The following is a 19317-nucleotide window of genomic DNA, read 5'->3' on the forward strand; positions in this document are numbered from 1 at the left end:
AGTCTTGACTATCACCAATCAAGTTAAGAGAAATGGTGAATGATGTTAAAATCATGGAGAAAATACTACGATTATTAGGTCAGAAGTTTTAACATATTGTTGTCATAATCGAAGAAACAAAAGACTTAGAGGTCATGATCATTGAGCAACTCATGGGCTCGCTATAAGAATTTAAAGAAAAGATAAAGAAGAAGGAAGGAATCTTGGATCAATTGCTCAAGTTGCGAGTTGATTATGTTATGTGATTATCTGTGATGAATCTTAGATCAATTTTCTTTTGTAATGTTATGTTATTTTGATTCCCATTTATGTGATTATCTGTTTAGGTATTGAAACTCAGATGGGTTGATATCAATTTAATCATGGTGGTTGTTCTATTATCTTTCATATTCTTGTGGTATTTTTCTTCATTGAGAGAGAGTTTTCTTAGTGGCTATTTTAAAGCAATCCTCTTTCATCTTATGTTTCTTTGTTATTGTTATGTTAGAATTGGTTGTATTCATATTTGGGAGTTCAAATTGGTTATATTCATATTTTTGAAGCACATTTTCATTTTTATTGTTAGGTACTAGAGTTTGAAGAACTCTTTGGGAGATCAAATTGGTTGTATTTGTTAAAATGGGAAGGAAAGACTTTTACCGTTAGGAGTTGCTTCAACGAATCAGCCTCAATTGATCTTCAACAATCTACTATAAATACCCCTTTATCAGTATGTTATATAAGGTGAAAAACAACCAAAGAAAGGAAATATTTAGAGAGTACTCATATGTAATCTTCACTTTGCAATTCTTCATCTTGAGTAAAAGTTGATAACTTGAAGAAGCTTATGACTCAAATACCTCAATTTTTTATTTGTTTATAACTAACTTTGTGATGTAACGATCAGTTGGTATGCTTTATAAATACCTCTGGTCAATAAAACAAAAAGAGAGAGAGTTATCATCATTTCCTAGTTTTCTATAAACAACAAAAATTGTACGCAATCTTCAATAAGTAAAGAACTTGAATCTTCCCGTGGACGTAGGCAATCTTAATGAACCATGTAAACCTCTGTGTCTCATCTTCTTGCCTTTATCTTTCTTGTTCATTCGACTGCAATCTTTCTACCAATCGCACGCCATACAACTTCGTTTCAAATCGCATCAAATAACAGAGTATCGAGTTGAATCGTGCATCGATCTTCGCTATCGAGTAGCTTCGAGTTGATCGTTTTCACCTTCGAGTTGTACCAGTATTGATCAAGAATAATCGAGTAAGATCGAGTATCAGTTCAGTTGTCTCTATCGAGAATTCAACAGAGACTCGTCAGAAAAAGAAGGGAATTCTCATCGAGCATCAAGTAGGAAGACATCAAGCATTGAGTATTGATCATCGAGAATTTGGCAGAATATTTCTCAGCCTTTTTTCTTCATCTTTCTAGTATTGATCTTGAGTATTTGAGCCTAGTGAAGAGTGGTTAAACCAAAAATTTGTGGTATCAGAGCATTTGAAGATCATCAAGGTTAACATTCTTGGAGCATCAAGATACTCAAGAAATCTAGACTCGATACTCGATCAGATCAGAAATGGATGTTGCAAGGTATGAAATTGAGAAGTTCAATGGGAAGGGTGATTTTGGCCTATGGAAGCCCAAAATTAAAGTTATTCTTGGACAACAGAGAGCTCACAAGGCCCTTTTGGACCCCTTAACTCTGCCACCTACAATATCAGCTCAAGGGAAGACATGGAACTTACATCATATGGGACTCTGGTTCTTAATCTCAGTGACAACATTTTGAGACAAGTAATTGATCAATACACAACCTACAAGATGTGGGTCAAACTGGAAGGCCTTTTTGCAACCAAGGATCTTCCAAACAAGATATATCTTAGGGAGAAGTTATTCATGTTCACGAAGGATTTTGCCAAGCCAATTTCAGATAATTTGGATTAGTTCAAGAGGATAGTTTTTGAGTTCAAGAGCCTTGGCGAGAAAATTGGTAATGAGAATGAAGTCTTTGTGTTATTGAACTCTCTACCTGAAGCCTATAAGGAGATGAAGAATGCCTTGAAATATGGCAGAGAATCAGTTACCACTAATGCCATCATTTTAGCATTATGAACTAGAAGTTAAAGCTTTAATTAGTAAAAAAAGGAGCAGCCTGCTGCAGAGGGGTGGTTTGTCAAGGGCAAGAACAAGCAGAATCAGTCTAAGGGGGAATATTAATCAGTCAGGTGAAGAGCATAAACCTAAGATGAAGCTGAGGTGCAACTACTGCAAGATGAAAGGACACATGATGAGAGATTACTATAGCTTGACACGAAAAAATCAGGAAAAAGAGAAGAATCAGAAGGAAAAACAACCAGAAGCTTCAGTGGTTGAAGGTTCCTACTTTTATTCCGATGTCTCAGCCTCCACTAGAAACCAAACCAACCAAATCAATTCTCTTAGGAAGCATGACTGGGTACTTGACTTTAACTGTACCTATCATATGACACCCTTCAGACCTTGGTTTAATACTTATAAGGATGTAGATGGAGAATCTATGTACATGTGGAACAATGAGATGGTGAAGAAATTGCTGAGAAGAGCTCTGTTAAATCCTCGATGTTAGATACTCGATACTCGATAGAAATTTCCTTCTATCCTCGATGAGTTTCTATTCTTCGCTCGATGGAACAAGATGAGTGTTAATCGATACTCGACTCTACTTGATGAGTGTTAATCTTTACTCGAAGCAACTCAAATATGAAAACTCTTGACTCAATGCTACTCAATAGAAAAAAAAATCGATACGTGATTCAACTCGACATTCTGAAATAAATATGATTTTGATAGCAAGATTGTGTTTTCGTGATTTGCAGAAAGATTGATGCCAGTTGAATGAAGAAGATAAACAGAAAAAGAAAAACACACAGGATTATGTGGTTCGGCCAATAAGCCTAAGTTCATGGGAATATTCACTTTCTTTCTCACTAGAAGATAGCTTACAACTTGTTTTTGTTTACAGTAAAAAAATAGAAAGTATGAAAAACTCTTATTTGTTTTTCGATCAGTGGTATTTATAACACATACCAACATATCGTTACAAGATAAAGTTAGTGTTGAAATACGTTGAATTAGCCCTAAGGGCATCTTTGTAATTTACTATATTTGCTAAATTAGTGTTTCACCTCATTTTATTTATATCTGAGGTTGGGCCTATTGTACGTATGACATTAAAATAATAAGTCATTTTCTATCGTGGTTTTTCTTCCCTGGATTAGGGTTTTCCACGTAAACTCCTTATGTCGTCTTCTTTCTCTTCTTTTTCAATATGGTATCAGAGCAAGGTGATGAATCCCTAGCCCCGATAGAAGAAACTCAGTCATCAAACTTGATAGGTGAAGGTACACTGACTAATGAAGCTATGATTCAAGCAGCAGTTGACTGCTATCTCCGAACCATCATCCCAGGTGGCGCAGCCGAACAGATCCAGCCGGCGAGCCAAACAGCAGGTGGTGGGCTTGCTCCAGCTAGTGCATCGATTACCTTTTAGACTCAATTGTTTCAACCGAACACCATCGATGAAGGTCCCTCAACTTTGCACGTTCTCCAGCTGGCACACGCGAGCGATTCACAACTAACCAGTCCCTTGACTTCGCACACGACCGTCTCAGCTTCGCATGTTCTCCAGCCGGCGCAGTGAGTGTTTCACAGCCGATCGGTCCCTCGACTTCGCACAGGACCGGATCTACACCAGACGGTCATGGGTTTGCTCCAACTGTCGGTTCGAGTCAGATTGACACAATTTCTTCAACTTCGCAACCGATCACTGAGCCTTCTGTCCGTTACCCACCATCGCAGCCATCTGAAAGCAGTGCCGGTCACGGGTTGCCGCACTTTGCCACCAATGGACTTCCGACAGTAGCTTCTTCACAGTACCATGGTGGACAGCTTCTTCCTCATGTGTATCCAGTTCAACCTCAATTTCGAATGGGTGATTCCATTGAAGAAAATCCCATGATTTTTGGACAGAAAAATTCTGATCTGAATCTCATGGGGAACTCCAACAACAATTGGTTAGTCTCCAGCAACAGATGGCCGCCTTTGGAGCCAGATTGAATGGCCATGATTCTTCCCCGATGTATTCAGAAAATCCGGTACTAATGTTTCTTACTCTTCCTACTACTAATTTTTTATCTGGAACTATAGGAAATTCTACAGGAATAATCACAAGAGAGAAGCTGAATGGGCAAAATTACTTCTCTTGGTCCCAAACAATTACAATGGTTCTTGAGGGATGCCATAAGTTTGGATATTTGACTGGAAAGATACCATGACCGAATCCTGGGGATTCTCAAAAGCGTGTCTAGAAGGCGGAGGATTCTTTGCTCCGCTCAATGTTAATCAGTAGCATGGAACCACAAATCGGGAAACCTTTACTCTATTCAGCCACTGCCCAAGATATTTGGGATTCAGTCCGACAGTTATATTCGAGGCGTCAGAACGCATCCTGCCTGTATACTCTACGTAAAGAGGTTCACGAATGTAAACAAGGGAGCATAGATGTAACGTCATACTTCAGCAAGATGTCGTTGTTATGGCAAGAAATGGATCTATGTCGGGAGATCATCTGGAACTTCCCGTTAGATGGAATTCAATACTTCAAGATAGAAGAGGTTGAGCGTGTGTATGATTTTCTTACAGTGCTACACCCCAAATTTGATACAGTTCGGAGTCGAGTACTAGGGTAGAAACCAATTTCGTCTCTTATGGAGGTCTGTTCAAAGGTTAGATTGGAAGAAGATAGATCGAGTGCAATTAATGGGTTGGGTGTTACCACTGTAGAGTCAGCTGCCTTCGGGGTGAAGTCCGCTGGAGCTGATGGTGACAAGAGAATAATAAAACACCCCTAGTATGTGAGCATTGCAAAAAACAGTGGCACACGAAGGATCAGTGCTGGAAATTGCATGGTCACCCTCCAAATGGTAAACGTCGCCCTCTAAATGACAAATCGAAATCTAGGCGTGTTCTAGTGGGTAAATCAGTTGAGGGGGCTGCACAACCTCAGACACAGCCTCCAGTGACCAACCCTAGTGATTCAGGTACCATAGGGATCGGAACAGTTGCTCAATCAGGTAACCCTCAATCTTTTAGTTTCCTTGTTGAAGGGAATGAGTTATGGATTCTAGATTCAGGAGCGACCGATCACTTGACTGGCTCATCCGACCGGTTTCTCTCATACTATCCAAGCGCTGGAAATGAGAGGATTCGAATTGCAAATGGGTCCTTCGCTCTTGTTGCTGGAAAAGGCAGATTGTCACCATTTTAGGGATTAACTCTGCAAAATGTCTTACATGTGCCCAAAATTTCTTACAACTTATTATCAATAAGCAAAATAACAAAATATTTGAACTGTAGAGTTGTCTTCTCACTAGATACTGCTTTTTTTTAGGACTTGAGCTCGAGGAAAACAATTGGCACCGCCCAATATGACAGAGGCCTATATTTCCTTTCTGCAGATGCTTCCTCCAGAAGCTTGTTTAGGACTAGTCTTTTATCTTCATTTACTATGTCTGAAACAAATTATTTATTGTGCCATTTTCGTCTTGGACATCCTCGTTTTCAATATATGCGATATTTATTTCCTTATTTATTCCATAATGTGAATGTTTCTTCATTATCTAGTGATGTCTGTATACGTGCTAAACAACCTCGCGTGTCATTTTTTTCTCAACCCTATAAACTACCCAGCTTTTTCACCTGGTCCACAGTGATGTTTGGGGTCCTTCAAGCATCTCTACCCTGTCTGGTAAATGGTGGTTTGTAACTTTCATCGATGACCATACCCGATTTACATGGGTATATCTCCTTGCTGATAAGTTCGAGGTTTTATCTACCTTCAAACAGTTCTATACCACTATATTAACACAGTTCAACACAAAGATTGTCATTCTTCGGAGTGACAATGGTCGTGAGTTTGTCAATCATACCTTCCAGGAATTCCTAGTGTCAAAGGGGATCATCCATCAAAACTCGTATGCATATACTCCACAACAAAATGGGGTGGCTGAATAGAAAAATCGCCATCTCATTGAAGTTGCTCATTCCTTGATAATTCCAACATCTCTTCCTTCATACCTGTAGGGAGATGTGGTTCTTACCGCAACTCATCTAATTAATAGAATGCCTTCACAAGTTCTAAAGTTTCAAACTCCTCTTGAGTGCTTTAAAGAGTCCTATCAGTCTACACGTCTTATTCTTGAGGTTCCTCTTCGTGTGTTTGGGTGTACAGCCTTTTTTCATACTAATGGTCCACACCGGACTAAATTTGCTCCACGAGCTCAAAAATGTGTGTTTTTTGGGTATCCCCTTCATCAGCGAGACTATAAATGCTTTCATCTATCTTCCAGAAAATATTTTGTCACTATGGATGTCACGTTCCTTGAAGATAAACTGTTCTTTCTCGTTAGTCATCTTCAGAGGGAGACCACGAATGAAAAGACTAACAGTTCCACGTACATTGTACCTATTAACTTCAATCTTGAGCCTAGTCCTAATATTCCTGAACCTGAGCCTAGCCCTAATATTCCTGGACCCAGTCTACCTAGTCTTGAACTTAGTCTTGAACCTAACTTTGCTCCTGCTGTTCCCGTGTCAGTTCTTCCTACTAGACAAGTGCCCTGGATAACATACTATAGGAAGAATCTCATAAAGGAAATTCAAGAAACCCCTGGTGTTCCATCAGAAAGTGTCCAAGCGTCGGAACCAACTCAAGTTCAAGATCCCGTTGTTTCAGAGGAGAGTCTTGAAGAGAATTCTAGGAACATAGAAAATGATGAGATGAGCTCAGATAAGGTTAAAACTTCAGGAGGCAATGAGGTGCTGAAAGATCCTCAAGAAGATGCATAATTGTCTCAAAAGTCTGATATTGAAGAGGGACAGACAAAAACTGACAACTATGATACTACTCTAGATATGCCAATTACTCTGAGAAAGGGAACTAGGTCATGTACAAAATACCCTTTACATAGTTTTTTGACCTATAGTAACTTATCTCCTGGTTTTAAGGCTTTTACTACTCAGCTGGATGCTCAAGCAATACCTACTAGTGTACATGCGGCCATGGAAGTTCCCGAGTGGAAAGTAGCAGTAATGGAGGAAATGAGAGCTCTCGAGGAAAATAAGACTTAGGAGTTAGTAGCTCTCCCTAGAGGTCACAAAACAGTTGGTTGCAAATGGGTATTCACAATGTAGTATAAGTCTGATGGAACACTCAAGAGATATAAAGCTAGGTTAGTTGCTAAAGGGTTCACTTAGACATATGGGATTGATTATTTAGAAACTTTTTCCCCAGTGACCAAGTTAAACATGAGTCGTGTTCTTCTATTTATCGCCGTAAATAAAGATTGGCCTCTACATCAACTAGATGTAAAGAACGTATTCCTAAATGGTGAGTTAGAAGAGGAAGTTTACATGAGTCCACCTCCAGGTTTCGAAGCTAAGTTTGGGAATCATGTTTGCAAAGTCAGGAAGTCTTTATATAGGTTGAAGCAGTCCCCTAGGGTATAGTTTGACAGGGTCACCATATTTGTTAAGTCCCAAGGGTTTGTTCAGGGTCATTCTGATCATACCTTGTTTACCAAAAAATCATCTTTAAGAAAGATTGTTGTATTAGTAGTGTATGTTGATGACATCATCCTATCAGGAGATGACACGACAGAAATTTCTAAGCTAAAACAAAGGATGGCAGGTGAATTTGAAATCAAGGATCTTGGTAGTTTGAGGTATTTTCTCGGGATGGAAGTGGCAAGATCAAACGCAGGAATATCTATATCTCAGTGGAAGTACATTCTGGACTTGTTAAAGGAAACAGGAATAACTGGATGCAAACCTATTGACACTCCTATTGAGGTCAATAGCAAACTAAAAAGCATTTCGGAAGGAGTTCTTGTGAATAAGGAGAGGTATCAACGCTTGATAGAAAAACTGATTTACTTATCTCATACTAGGCCCGACATCTTCTATGCTGTGAGTGTAGTAAGTCAGTTCATGCAACGTCCATATGAAAAGCACATGGAAGCTGTGACTCGAATTTTGAGATACCTGAAGTCCACCCCCTGGGAAGGGCTCGGTGTTCAGAAAACATGACACACGGAGCATTGAGGCATATACTGACTCAGATTGGGTCGGATCTGTGACTGATAAAAGGTCAACCTCAGGGTACTGTACCTTTGTATGGGGAAATTTGGTAACTTAGCGGAGTAAAAAACAGGGTGTAGTGGCCAGGAGTAGTGTTAAGGCAGATTATAGAGTTATGAATCTGGGAGTGTGTGAAGAAATCTGGTTACAGAAAGTTTTATCTGATCTTCACGAGAGTAGTCCGGGGCCCATGAAGTTGTATTGTGATAATAAGATTGCCATCAGTATTGCGAATAATCCCGTGCAACATGATAGAACCAAACATGTGGAAATTGACAGGCACTTTATTAAAGAAAAGTTAGACTGCGGAGCTATCTGTATTCCCTATGTACCTTCCGTCCAATAGGTTCAGATGTTTTTACGAAAGGGTTATCAAGACAGACATTTGAAGCTTGTATTAGCAAGTTGGATCTTGCCGATATCTACGCCCCAACTTGAGGGGGAGTGTTGAAATACGTTGAATTAGCCCTAAGGACATCTTTGTAATTTACTATATTTCCTAAATTAGGGTTTCACCTCATTCTATTTATATCTGAGGTTGGGTCTATTGTACGTATGTCATTAAAATAATAAGTCCTTTTCTATCATGGTTTTTCTTCCCTGGATTAGGGTTTTCCACGTAAACTCCTTGTGTCGTCTTCTTTCTCTTCTTTTTCAATAGTTAGTTATAAACTAAACTAGCTGAAAGGTATTTGAGTCATGGTTTCTTCAAGATTTAGATTTGTATAGTATGATATAGTTAGTAGAGAATGTTGTGAAATATGTCGAGTCATAGACCTTAGGAAATCTTGGATGAAGTAAAGCAATCCTACAATCTGTGGCTCCGAACGTGGAATTGATATATATATTTCTTTTGATAGGAAACTGAGAATAACTTTGATCATCTAAGAGCCAAACTTTACAAAAAAGGAGAAATGAGATTGATATCGAAGCTTGGGATTTATGTATGATTGGGTCTCGATGGTAAGTAATCAGTGAATTTTTCAAAACGTATACTTTTTTTGAAGTGGTGAAGTGAAAGTAGACATATGTTGGTTTCTGTGGTCCTATATTTCTACAAATGGATGGAAGTTGCTTTTACTTATCTTGGAGAACATAATAGTAATAGAATGTTTCTATATGGTGTCTTGAGTATTTTCCAGCATGAGAGATCTCAATGCTTGAAGAAATTCTTATGTCTTGTTCCCACCTTTATAATTAAAACTTCATTGTTTATCTGCTATAAATTACTCTTCATATTGCTTATTTTTTGTTTGAATCTAATATTCATCATGCATCCTTTTAGCTTAGAAAAGTATTTTTCTTGTTTTCTCCCAGTATCAAGTGTCTACCCAACTTGACCACTCAAAATGAATTGTTTTTGTGATCACAATATCAAGTGTCTACCCAACTTGCCCATAATGCTATGCCTTTTTCGTTTATGCTCTTTCTCCTGTTGAGTCTGTTCGATTCATTTACATGTAGTATGATTATATCTTTTTTAAAGTTGTAATTTAAACTCTACTACTTTGATGTTATTTTATTTAGAACATATCGAGAAAGCATCTAAAATAAAAGGTATCCCTTCCTAATTGTATTTTCTAGTTATAAAAATTTTCAATTTCTTGGTGAAGTTGATAACTTTGTCCTGTTTTCTAACTTCTAAGTTAGTGTTTGGTGTGTCATTAGAAAAAGAAGTTTTTTTTAAGGGAGCACTTATTTTATGAACACATATGAATGAAAATTAGTAAAATGCTTCTTCTAAATACTTTTTATTTGTTTTTAGATTTAGAATTTATCAACCATGCAGTATCGATCTTCTTAACGAGATCATTGAGGGTGCTTAAAGCAACAAGGTACTTAGTTACTTTGTATTGATAAAATTTCATACTGAAAATTTTAAATATGGTAATGCTCAATGTTTTGGATTATTAACACATCAAAGCCTTTACTATATTCCTTTAGTTTTCTTAGTTAAGCTCATTTATTAGGTTAAATGAAACCACTTTACTTTGGTGTGTCATTTTCATTTGGGTTGTTTTTAACCATTTGCCTGGGAGAATTTGTTATTTGAACAGGTGTCGAAGTAAAAAAATTTTGGTTTTGTTGTATAGCGATGTCGTGGTGCTGAAATTTTTCTAAAGCATAAGAATTAATAAAGCTAGTTACGGGTTAAAATATAGTAATGTTCCCTAGGTTCTTAATCCTTTTAATTTCATGCATAGAAGATTTTACTTTTAAGATACTTCACAAAATATTATCTTCATTTTCTTGTTGCAAATATTTTTAGAATATTTGGGTTTGAAAGTGCATGAGAAATGGACCAACTATGAAGCATAACTATGATGTATTTTCCAATTCTTTATTACGTTCCTTCCTTTCTGGAAAATGTATATACTCAACTTTGTTAGTGGTTGTTATAATTGTTTAATCAAATCGATACAACAATTTGTGGACGTGTTTTATTTCCTTTGTTATCTAGTTTTATTTTCTTCTTCCAATAAGTTAGTTAATTTTGGTGTTTGTTGAAATCATAATATATAAAAGCAATTAAGATTTTATTTTCAATATGTACAGGTAAGAGAAATATTATTGTTTAAAAAAATATATTATTGATTTGCACGTGCATAAGCAGAAAATATATATGTATTTTTTGTTAATGCGGTTTTTTTTAACGACATTAAAAATGTATTGGACATTATAAAAAATGAGCCATTAAAAAAAATATTGAACAATTATTGAAAAAAATAGTAAAAAATTGATATAGAAGATGGTGTACAATGTCGGTTTTCAACTGAAATTGAAGATGGTGTACAATGTCGGTTTTCAACCGAGGTTGAAAAATATTGGCATTGAAATTTTGGTAAGCTATAATGTCGGTTTAAAACCGATATTAAAAACAACCGACATTAAAGACCTTTTATAACACGATCTTCGATGTTGGTTTTCAACTGACATTGTACCCCTATGATGTCAATTTTAAACAGACATTAAAACCCAATTTTATATTAGTGACAACAATAACTATCAAAGAAGATTAGGAAACTCAAAAAAAGGTTGTGGACAAGGCAACTCAAGCTTAAGATACGATAAATCAAATATTAAATGCTATAATTATTAGAAGTTTGCTCATTCTGCATCTGAATGTAGAGCTCTCAGAAACAATAGAGTTGGAGAGATGGCAAATTACATCGAAGAAAGACGTCAATAATGTGGCACCTTGTTGATGACTTGTACGAATAGTAGTTGGAGCAAAGATAATACGTGGTACCTAGACACTGGGGCAAGCAATTATATGTGTAGAGAAAGAAGCATGTTTGTGGATCTTGATGAATCGGTGAGTGGAAATATGAAGAGTAATATCTTGAATCTGGGCCAACTCATAGAGAAATGTTATAGAATTCGATTACAAGACAATAAGAGAATATTATGACATTCGATTAAAAGACAATAACCATTCTATAATAGAAAATACAAATAACTTGATTGCTAAGTTGCCAATGACCACGAATAAAACGTTTATACTCAATGTTCAAAATAACCATTGTCGCAAACTGCCTCAAGATGTGTTACAAAGGCGCATCGTGGATTTAACATCTTCGATATGAGCATCTCAATTTTGGGAGATTAGAGTCATTATCCAAGAAGAACATGGTGAGAGAACTACCTTCCATAAGCCACCCTGATCAAGTGTGTGAAGGATTTCTACTTGGAAAGCAGTTTAAGAAAATTTTCCAAAAGGAGTTGAACTCAAGAGTTCAAAGGCTTCTAGAACTCATACATACAGATGTGTGCAGATCGATCAAGCCAAACTCGCTTGGTAAAAGTAACTATTTCCTTTTCTTCATTGATGCTATTTCTAGAAAAACATAGGTATATTTTTTTAGGCGCATAAATCAGAATTGTTCGAGAACTTCAAGAAGTTCAAATACCTTGTTGAGAAAAAAAAAAAGGTCTACTGATCAAGGCCATACGGTTTGATCGTAGAGGAAAGTTCACATCAAATGAATTCCAAAATTATTGAGAAGACCATAGAATTGAACAATTTTGACATGGCAAGAAGTATGCTTAAAAGCAAGAAACTGCCAAAGGAGTTTTGGGCAGAAGTAGCAATGTGTGCAGTCTACTTATCCAAACGATCTCCAATAAGAAGCGTATCTGGAAAAATGTCACAAGAAGCATGGAGTGGTAGGTAACATGGAATATCCCATCTTAGAATCTCTGGAAGCATTGCTCATGTGTATATAGTAGATGAAAGAGAAGCAAGTTGGATGAAAAATGTGAGAAATATATCTTCATTGATTATGATTCAAATACCAAAGGCTACAAACTCTATGATTCGACATGAGAAAGAAAATATTGGGTCAAGATGTAGTATTCGATGAAGATGGAGAATGGGATTGGGGACAACATGACAAAAACCATAACTTCTTGTTGTACTTCATAGAAAATGACATGAAGCAAACAATCATAGTGCAAACAAGAGAGGACGAGTCTTCTACGCCATAAGCTTCGCCAACTTCAAGTTTTGAAGAAGATAGAAGCTCAAGTAAAAGTTTTCAATGCTTCAGAAGCTTAACAAAAATTTATGAGGTAAATGAAAATCAAGATAATCTTTCTTTGTTTTGTCTTTATGGCGATTATTAGCCCGTGAACTTTCAAAAAGCTATGAAGAATCCAAATTCGAAAAATGCTACGAATGAAGAGATTGATGCGATGAAGAAGAATGACACATAGGAGTTAGTCTCACTTGAAAAAGGTCACAAGGCAAGTGGTGTAAAATAGGTTTACAAAGCGAAGAAGAATGTGAGGGGAAATTGAAAGATACAAGGCATGATTAGTGGCGAAAGGTAATAGTCAAAGAGTTGGCATCGACTATGATGAGATATTTGCTTCTGTTGTTCGACTCAAAATTGTTTCACTAACAATTTCATTATCTGCTCAAAACAATTGGAGAGAATCTATCAAATAGATGTGAAATCTGCTTTCCTCAATGGAGTTCTTGAGGAAGAAGTTTATATTGAACAACCTTAAGGCTATAGAGTTGCTAAGGGAAAAAAAGATAAGGTTTTGAAGCTGGAAAAGACATCATATGGGTTGAAACAAGTTCCAAGAGCTTGGAATGCTCAAATAGAGACAAATATCTACACCAAAAAAATTCATCATGTGTTCATATAAGCACGCCCTCTACATCAAAATTCAAAATATGATGTATTGCTTGTATGCTTGTATGTAGACGACTTAATCTTTATAGGTAGTAATCCAAGCATGTTAAAAAAGTTTAAAGAAAAGATGATAAATGAGTTTGAGATGACCAACATCGGACTCATGTCTTACTACCTTGGCATTGAAGTAAAGCAAGAAGATAAAAAGGTATCTTTTATCACACATGATTTACTACACTCCTAAACAAACCAACCTCATGTAATCAAGTGTTGGTAACACTCTCAACGACAAAGTGTATTGAGATCATACGCAGTTCATAAGGGTTAAAGTTTTGACGATCTCAAAGACACCTTAATACATACTTCTATTTCCAAAGGGCTTAACCCTAAGTAGAAGCCAACAACAATATATAAATATTGGACGAAGAGTCTTTAAGATCCTTCAAGAAAATAAAATATTTTCTACAATAATAAGAAAATAGATCAACAAACCTAAGCAAAAATTCCAAACTAATACGGTGAAAATCTCCAAGTAGAATCTACAAGATACAACACAAGTTGCACAACGTACTACATGACACAAAATCATTTTTGGATAATCTGTTCTCTCTCAAATATAATGTTTCTTCGAAGAAGAGATTTTAAATTAATCCATTTTTAATTAGTTCTTAATTTTATAATTAACTAAAAAATAAACTTTTAGTCATCTAAATCACTCACTAAGTTTACTATATCCTTTCAATTATTCAGTTTTTCAAAGAGACATGTAGACAAATCAATTTTATTTTAAAAAATATATGTTTTAACCAAAGTTATTACAAACACCAGAACCGTGTATTTTATTTTAGCTGATGACTTGTGCATTTTTAACTTTTCTGCAATCATTTGAAGATGTTCTTAAACAAAGGTAAAAAGAAACCTTTATCCATAAACATAGTTTACATGCTATAAACTGAACCTGGTTATGAAAAACAAAATAATAAAAAAAAAATTAGTTTCATAACAAAAACTTAGCAGTTTGGAAATTAAATGTGGGAAAAATATCTTTAGTCTCTAGGTTTTAAGTCTACTTTCCATTCGGTCTCTAATATCAAAATATCAACCTCAAATTTTAACAAAACTCAAATATTTCAACAGTAAAATTGTAACATTTTAAAATTTAGGGACTACAATGGATATGATAAAACTTGAAACAAAATTACACCGCATTTTGCATAAATTCTTCTCTTATTGGAACATCAACGCAACCATTAATTTTTGAAATAATAATTATTTATATTTCTACATAAAATTAATGTTATACAAAAAAAAAAAAAAAAAAAAGAAGAATCATTTCCTTGACAATAAAATAGTATGAAAAAACAATCATTTTCTTCACCAGTACAAACCATTAGATTAAAAAATAGTGTTCACGGGAGTTTCAAAGCCAAGTTTGATGATAGACCCTTCTGATCCAAAATGTACCAACAAAAACCAAACACTTCGAAAAACAAATATAAAAGATTCTTATACCTGAAGCTAATCTCACAATGCCAACCCTTCCTCACATGGCCATAATTTCTCATTATAATACCCTCAATTTGATACTAAATAAGCCCTTTTTCACTATAAATACACACACTATAAGCTTCTACACCCACACCCAACAACAATTTCAAGACATCTTTTATTTTCTTGGGAAAGAGAGATGGATTCTAAAAGAACTTCAAATGCTGCCATCTTTCTTGTCCTCAACCTTGTGTTTTTCGCGTTTGTTAACGTATGCCATGCCTGCAACGATCCAAAGCCGAAGCCGAGTCCAAAGCCTTACCCTAACCCTAACCCTAACCCTACTCCTGTAGTCAAGAGCTGCCCTAGAGATGCCCTAAAGCTCGGCGTGTGCACGAAGCTATTGAACGGACCGGTCAGTGCACTTGTCGGGTCCTTGCCGAACACCCAATGCTGCTCATTGCTCGACGGGCTTATCGATCTTGAAGCGGCAGTGTGTCTTTGCACAGCCATCAAAGCCAATGTTCTTGGTATCAACATTAACATCCCCATTTCTTTGAGCTTGCTTGTCAATGTCTGTGGAAAGAAGGTTCCCTCTGAATTCCAGTGTGCCTAATTGGTTAAAGTCTAGCTTAATTTTCTTTTTCTTAATCACTATGTTTTTCATTTTAAGTATTGGTATCATTATGGTAATCTCTTTGGAGATCAGATGTATGTTTTAATTTATTTTGTCTATTTTGTGTGCTCTCTATTTTTCATAATTTCAGTTATTTTATATTTTCTGATGATGGATTACCGAGTGCCTAAAAATTTTCAGGTACTTGATCATCACTTGTAATAATTCTAGTAGTCATTTGTCAGTTGCATTTTTAAATTAATAATTGTTTAAGAAAGTTTAAGTGTATGTTTTGTTATATCTGTGTCTATATTTCCAAATATGTCTTTTTTTTCTTCCATGAATTGGATCGACATATACTAATTATTAAGATTTGGGAAATTGAGGAATTAGGATCCTAAGTTCTTATTGTCAAGAACAATATAATATAAAAGGGCTAATAAACAATGGAAAAGTTAAAATAATAATAACAATTATTATTATTATATCAAATAATAAGATATTATTTGAGTAGTCAGGTCGATTCCTTCCATTTGAACTTAGTCTCATCTTTTATATACACCATTTTTTTCGTTTCGAACTATAAATTTTTTAGTTATGTACACATCAAAATGTCATTTGACCTCTTTTATAAACGCTTATATATAGTTACAAAAGTATGAAAGTTAATAATGAAAGATAATGCTATACATATTTAGGTCGAATATAAGTTTAGACTAAAGTCAATGTTTGACCGATATATTCCAACCCAACTCATTTATTTATTAGATTGGATATGAATCACTATTTTGAAAATTAAGCCAACTCAATAATCTTATCATCAAGCCACCCAATATTATTTATAAATATACTCAAACATTATAGTTTTTAGTTAACCTAAAATTTTTAAAAGTAATAAAACAATTTTTTTAACGAAAATTAGATAGAAACTTTATAGTATTAATAATAAAAATATAGAATTGAATAAATTTTAGTAATATTAGATTTAAGAAAAATTTAGAAATATATAACTTATTCAATAGGTTGACCAAGAGACTCAAACTTTATGATGAAATGAGTGGAGCCTATTAGACTTGTGTTTGGGGTGAAATAGAGTCAGGCTGGCCTAATAATGAGATTGAACCGTAGGTATATGAATAAATAGTCCTCAAACGTAATCCATCAAACCAAAATTCATTTCATATAAAATGTTTTTCCTTTGAAATACAAGTAATGAAGAATTCGTTTTCTCAAAATAATAATAATAATAATGAAGTAATCCCTTTAAAAACATTCTATATTTAGATTAAGATGATTAAACTAATTTTTCTTTTAAAAAAAGAAGTTTTCTAGTTAAAATTGGGATTCAAGAATACTCTTTATGTGATGAATTTATTTCTACATGACAAGTCAAAATTTTAAACAAAATTTTGAATAGTTTTGAAGCAATCCAATTTCCTATGTTGGTCCAATGGACTACCTTTTTCTTCATTGCAGGCCCAAGTTGAACTTTGGAGATAGCCCAACTCTGTGTAAAACTCCAGCCCACGATTGCTGAGTTAGTGGAGTTAGGAAAGATTTTTACTTCAGCCTGATGATGATTCTCCTCTGTCACGTACCAGTTGGCTCAGAGCACTCTATTCAGATTATCAATCACACTGACTGCAAAATCAGCGAGAAGTCTGAAGGGTATACGAGAGAGAAAACAGTTCTTCCATATTCATCTTGTTCTCGAGGGTTTCTGAAGGGAAAATGAAGTTCTTGAGCTTCAAATCTCAGGGATTCACCTGCATGTGAGCAAAATCGTGTAGGAGATGTAAAGATGAACAAAAAGATAGTTGAAGAAGAAAGAACACAAGGAGATTAAGTGGTTCGGCCAAGGGTCTACGTTCACTGTGCAAAAAGGGAGGGTATATAATATTTTTATTGCTTCTTCTTTTGAATTTTTCATTACGGAATGAACTCTCTCATACTCACTCTGGTTTGTTTTCCTTTTATACGTAGGTTTACATTTTCAAAAGAGAGAAGCTCAAGGTGAACTGACGATTACAACAAAACAACAGAAAGTAAACTAACAGATAAACTTTCTTCTCAGCTCTGGTCTCAGTTCTTTCTTTTATATCCTATAACATAAACCAGAATGGTTGGTTTAGAAAAACTTGACAAACAACCACTCGAAAATTCTTAAAAGCATTAATTCCAACATATTTCAAACATAATTCAAAGGTGGTCAGCTCACTTTTATGCAAAAGAAGAAAAAATAAAAGACTGACAAAGAAAAAACCCATCGAATTACCGAAACTACCCTTTGGTCCAACGTTCCATTTCCATATCCATTTGAATTTCCCTGTTGCCCACAAAAATTGGGCCCCGTGACACCCGGGCCTCGTGGCCCGCGCACACCAGCGAGGCCCTTGCTACTACATACAAACTATGTGAGAATCACTGGAGAAACAAACGAGATCTGGACATAACTAAATTGATAATCATGAATTTGTCGTACGTTAAAAAGGTTAGAAAAGTCATGGACTCCAAATCTATAAAAGGAGTTCATGCCTTCTAGTTTTCAGTCGTCCAATTTAAAAATACTTTAAGCTTAGTGTGCTAATTCTAAAAAAATTCCTTTTGTATTCTCTTAATTTAAGAATGGGAAAAAATGTGTTAGTAGTTAAGAGTTTTGGAGAGAAAGCTTCTGTAATGGGGATTCTGTGTAATTATAACAATTTTTCACATGGTGGATTTCTTTATGGTATGTCGTGGGTTTTCTCTGAGTTTTGCACGTAAATTAATCATGTGTTTTCAATTTTGTTACTTTCTCTTAATTCTTCTGTTACTTTCCACTTATTCTTAAGAATAAGTGGAAGGTTTTTTCTAGCAACATCTCGATTAAGGATGCCTGAAATCTGATGTCTGATTGGGATATACACCCTTAAGGACCTCTGCTTGAAAAGGATCGTAATAAATTGAACACTGAAAGATCTTTTACCTTTTCTTGATAGAAGCAATGGAAATGACCAACCTAGATGGAAATTAAACACAAATGGCTCTTTCCACATATTCACCATTACAGAAGCCCACCAGAGCGATGTTATTAATATGAACAACAACGTCTTTTCTGGTCTTTGGAAGTCTTCTATTCCGAAAATGTAAGTTCTTTATCTTGACCATTCTCCACAAAAAAGATTGTCGAATACTGCTCATAATCCTAATTGGTGTCCACATTGTCATTGTGCTGATGAAACCATTGTTCGTCTCTTTTCGCTATATAATTTGGGAAAGACTCTTTGAAGGAGATTATATAGTACAATGGGGATCACCCCAAATAATGATTCGAAAATTGCCTCACATTGCAAAAGCCTTTGCAGATTGAGCTTTTTGTCCTATAAAAATATGATCATCTTCAATTCCTCTATTGCCATCTGTTGGTCCATTTCATTAGTAAGAAACAATCGCACATTCAACAGCTCATAAATTAGTACAATCAAAATTTGGGAAAGCATTTGTTACTTGGTTGGTTTGTTGGTCACAACGATATTCAAAGCTTTGCAAAGATTACGACCCTACCACCATCTCTCTTAATCTATCGATTTTTATGTAATCTTCGCTTTGTTTTGTATGTTGTTGGGCTTCTCTATAGCCCTCTTTTCCTACTTAACGAAAATAACAAAAGTCAATAAGCGACTAGGCCCCAGAATACAAAGACATAGGACTACAAAACTACAAAACTCTTCTATGATGCCCATGGCCTCGTTCCAACCCTGTCAATCACCTAGGTTCATCTTGCCACGACCTAAAATTAGTAGTTAAATTAGTAGTTTTAAGAAAAGGGGTGAGTATTAAAAAATACTTAGTAAGTAATCTCATTGTCGCTATGGTGGTAATTCACCTAGGTTCATCTTGCCACAATATTATCTTCGATCATAGGA

The 19317-nt window shown here is 35.4% G+C and overlaps 1 long non-coding RNA gene and 1 pseudogene across 2 annotated transcripts; both read left to right on the plus strand.

The window, feature by feature from the left end:
• The first annotated feature begins 14924 nt into the window (after positions 1-14924).
• On the plus strand, positions 14925-15710 carry LOC120091919 (14 kDa proline-rich protein DC2.15 pseudogene; annotated as a pseudogene). Its single transcript, XR_016524618.1, has one exon. The product of XR_016524618.1 is annotated as a 14 kDa proline-rich protein DC2.15 pseudogene (transcript).
• A 927-nt stretch (positions 15711-16637) lies between these two features.
• LOC150032342 (uncharacterized) lies at positions 16638-18143 on the plus strand. The gene is made up of 2 exons (XR_016524841.1): positions 16638-17301; positions 17396-18143. It is a non-coding gene; the product is annotated as an uncharacterized LOC150032342 (long non-coding RNA).
• Positions 18144-19317: the final 1174 nt, after the last annotated feature.

Source organism: Benincasa hispida, chromosome 11 (genome assembly GCF_027475165.1).
Source record: "Benincasa hispida cultivar pf3 chromosome 11, pf3_genome.v1.1, whole genome shotgun sequence".
In the NCBI taxonomy this organism is placed as follows: domain Eukaryota; kingdom Viridiplantae; phylum Streptophyta; class Magnoliopsida; order Cucurbitales; family Cucurbitaceae; genus Benincasa; species Benincasa hispida.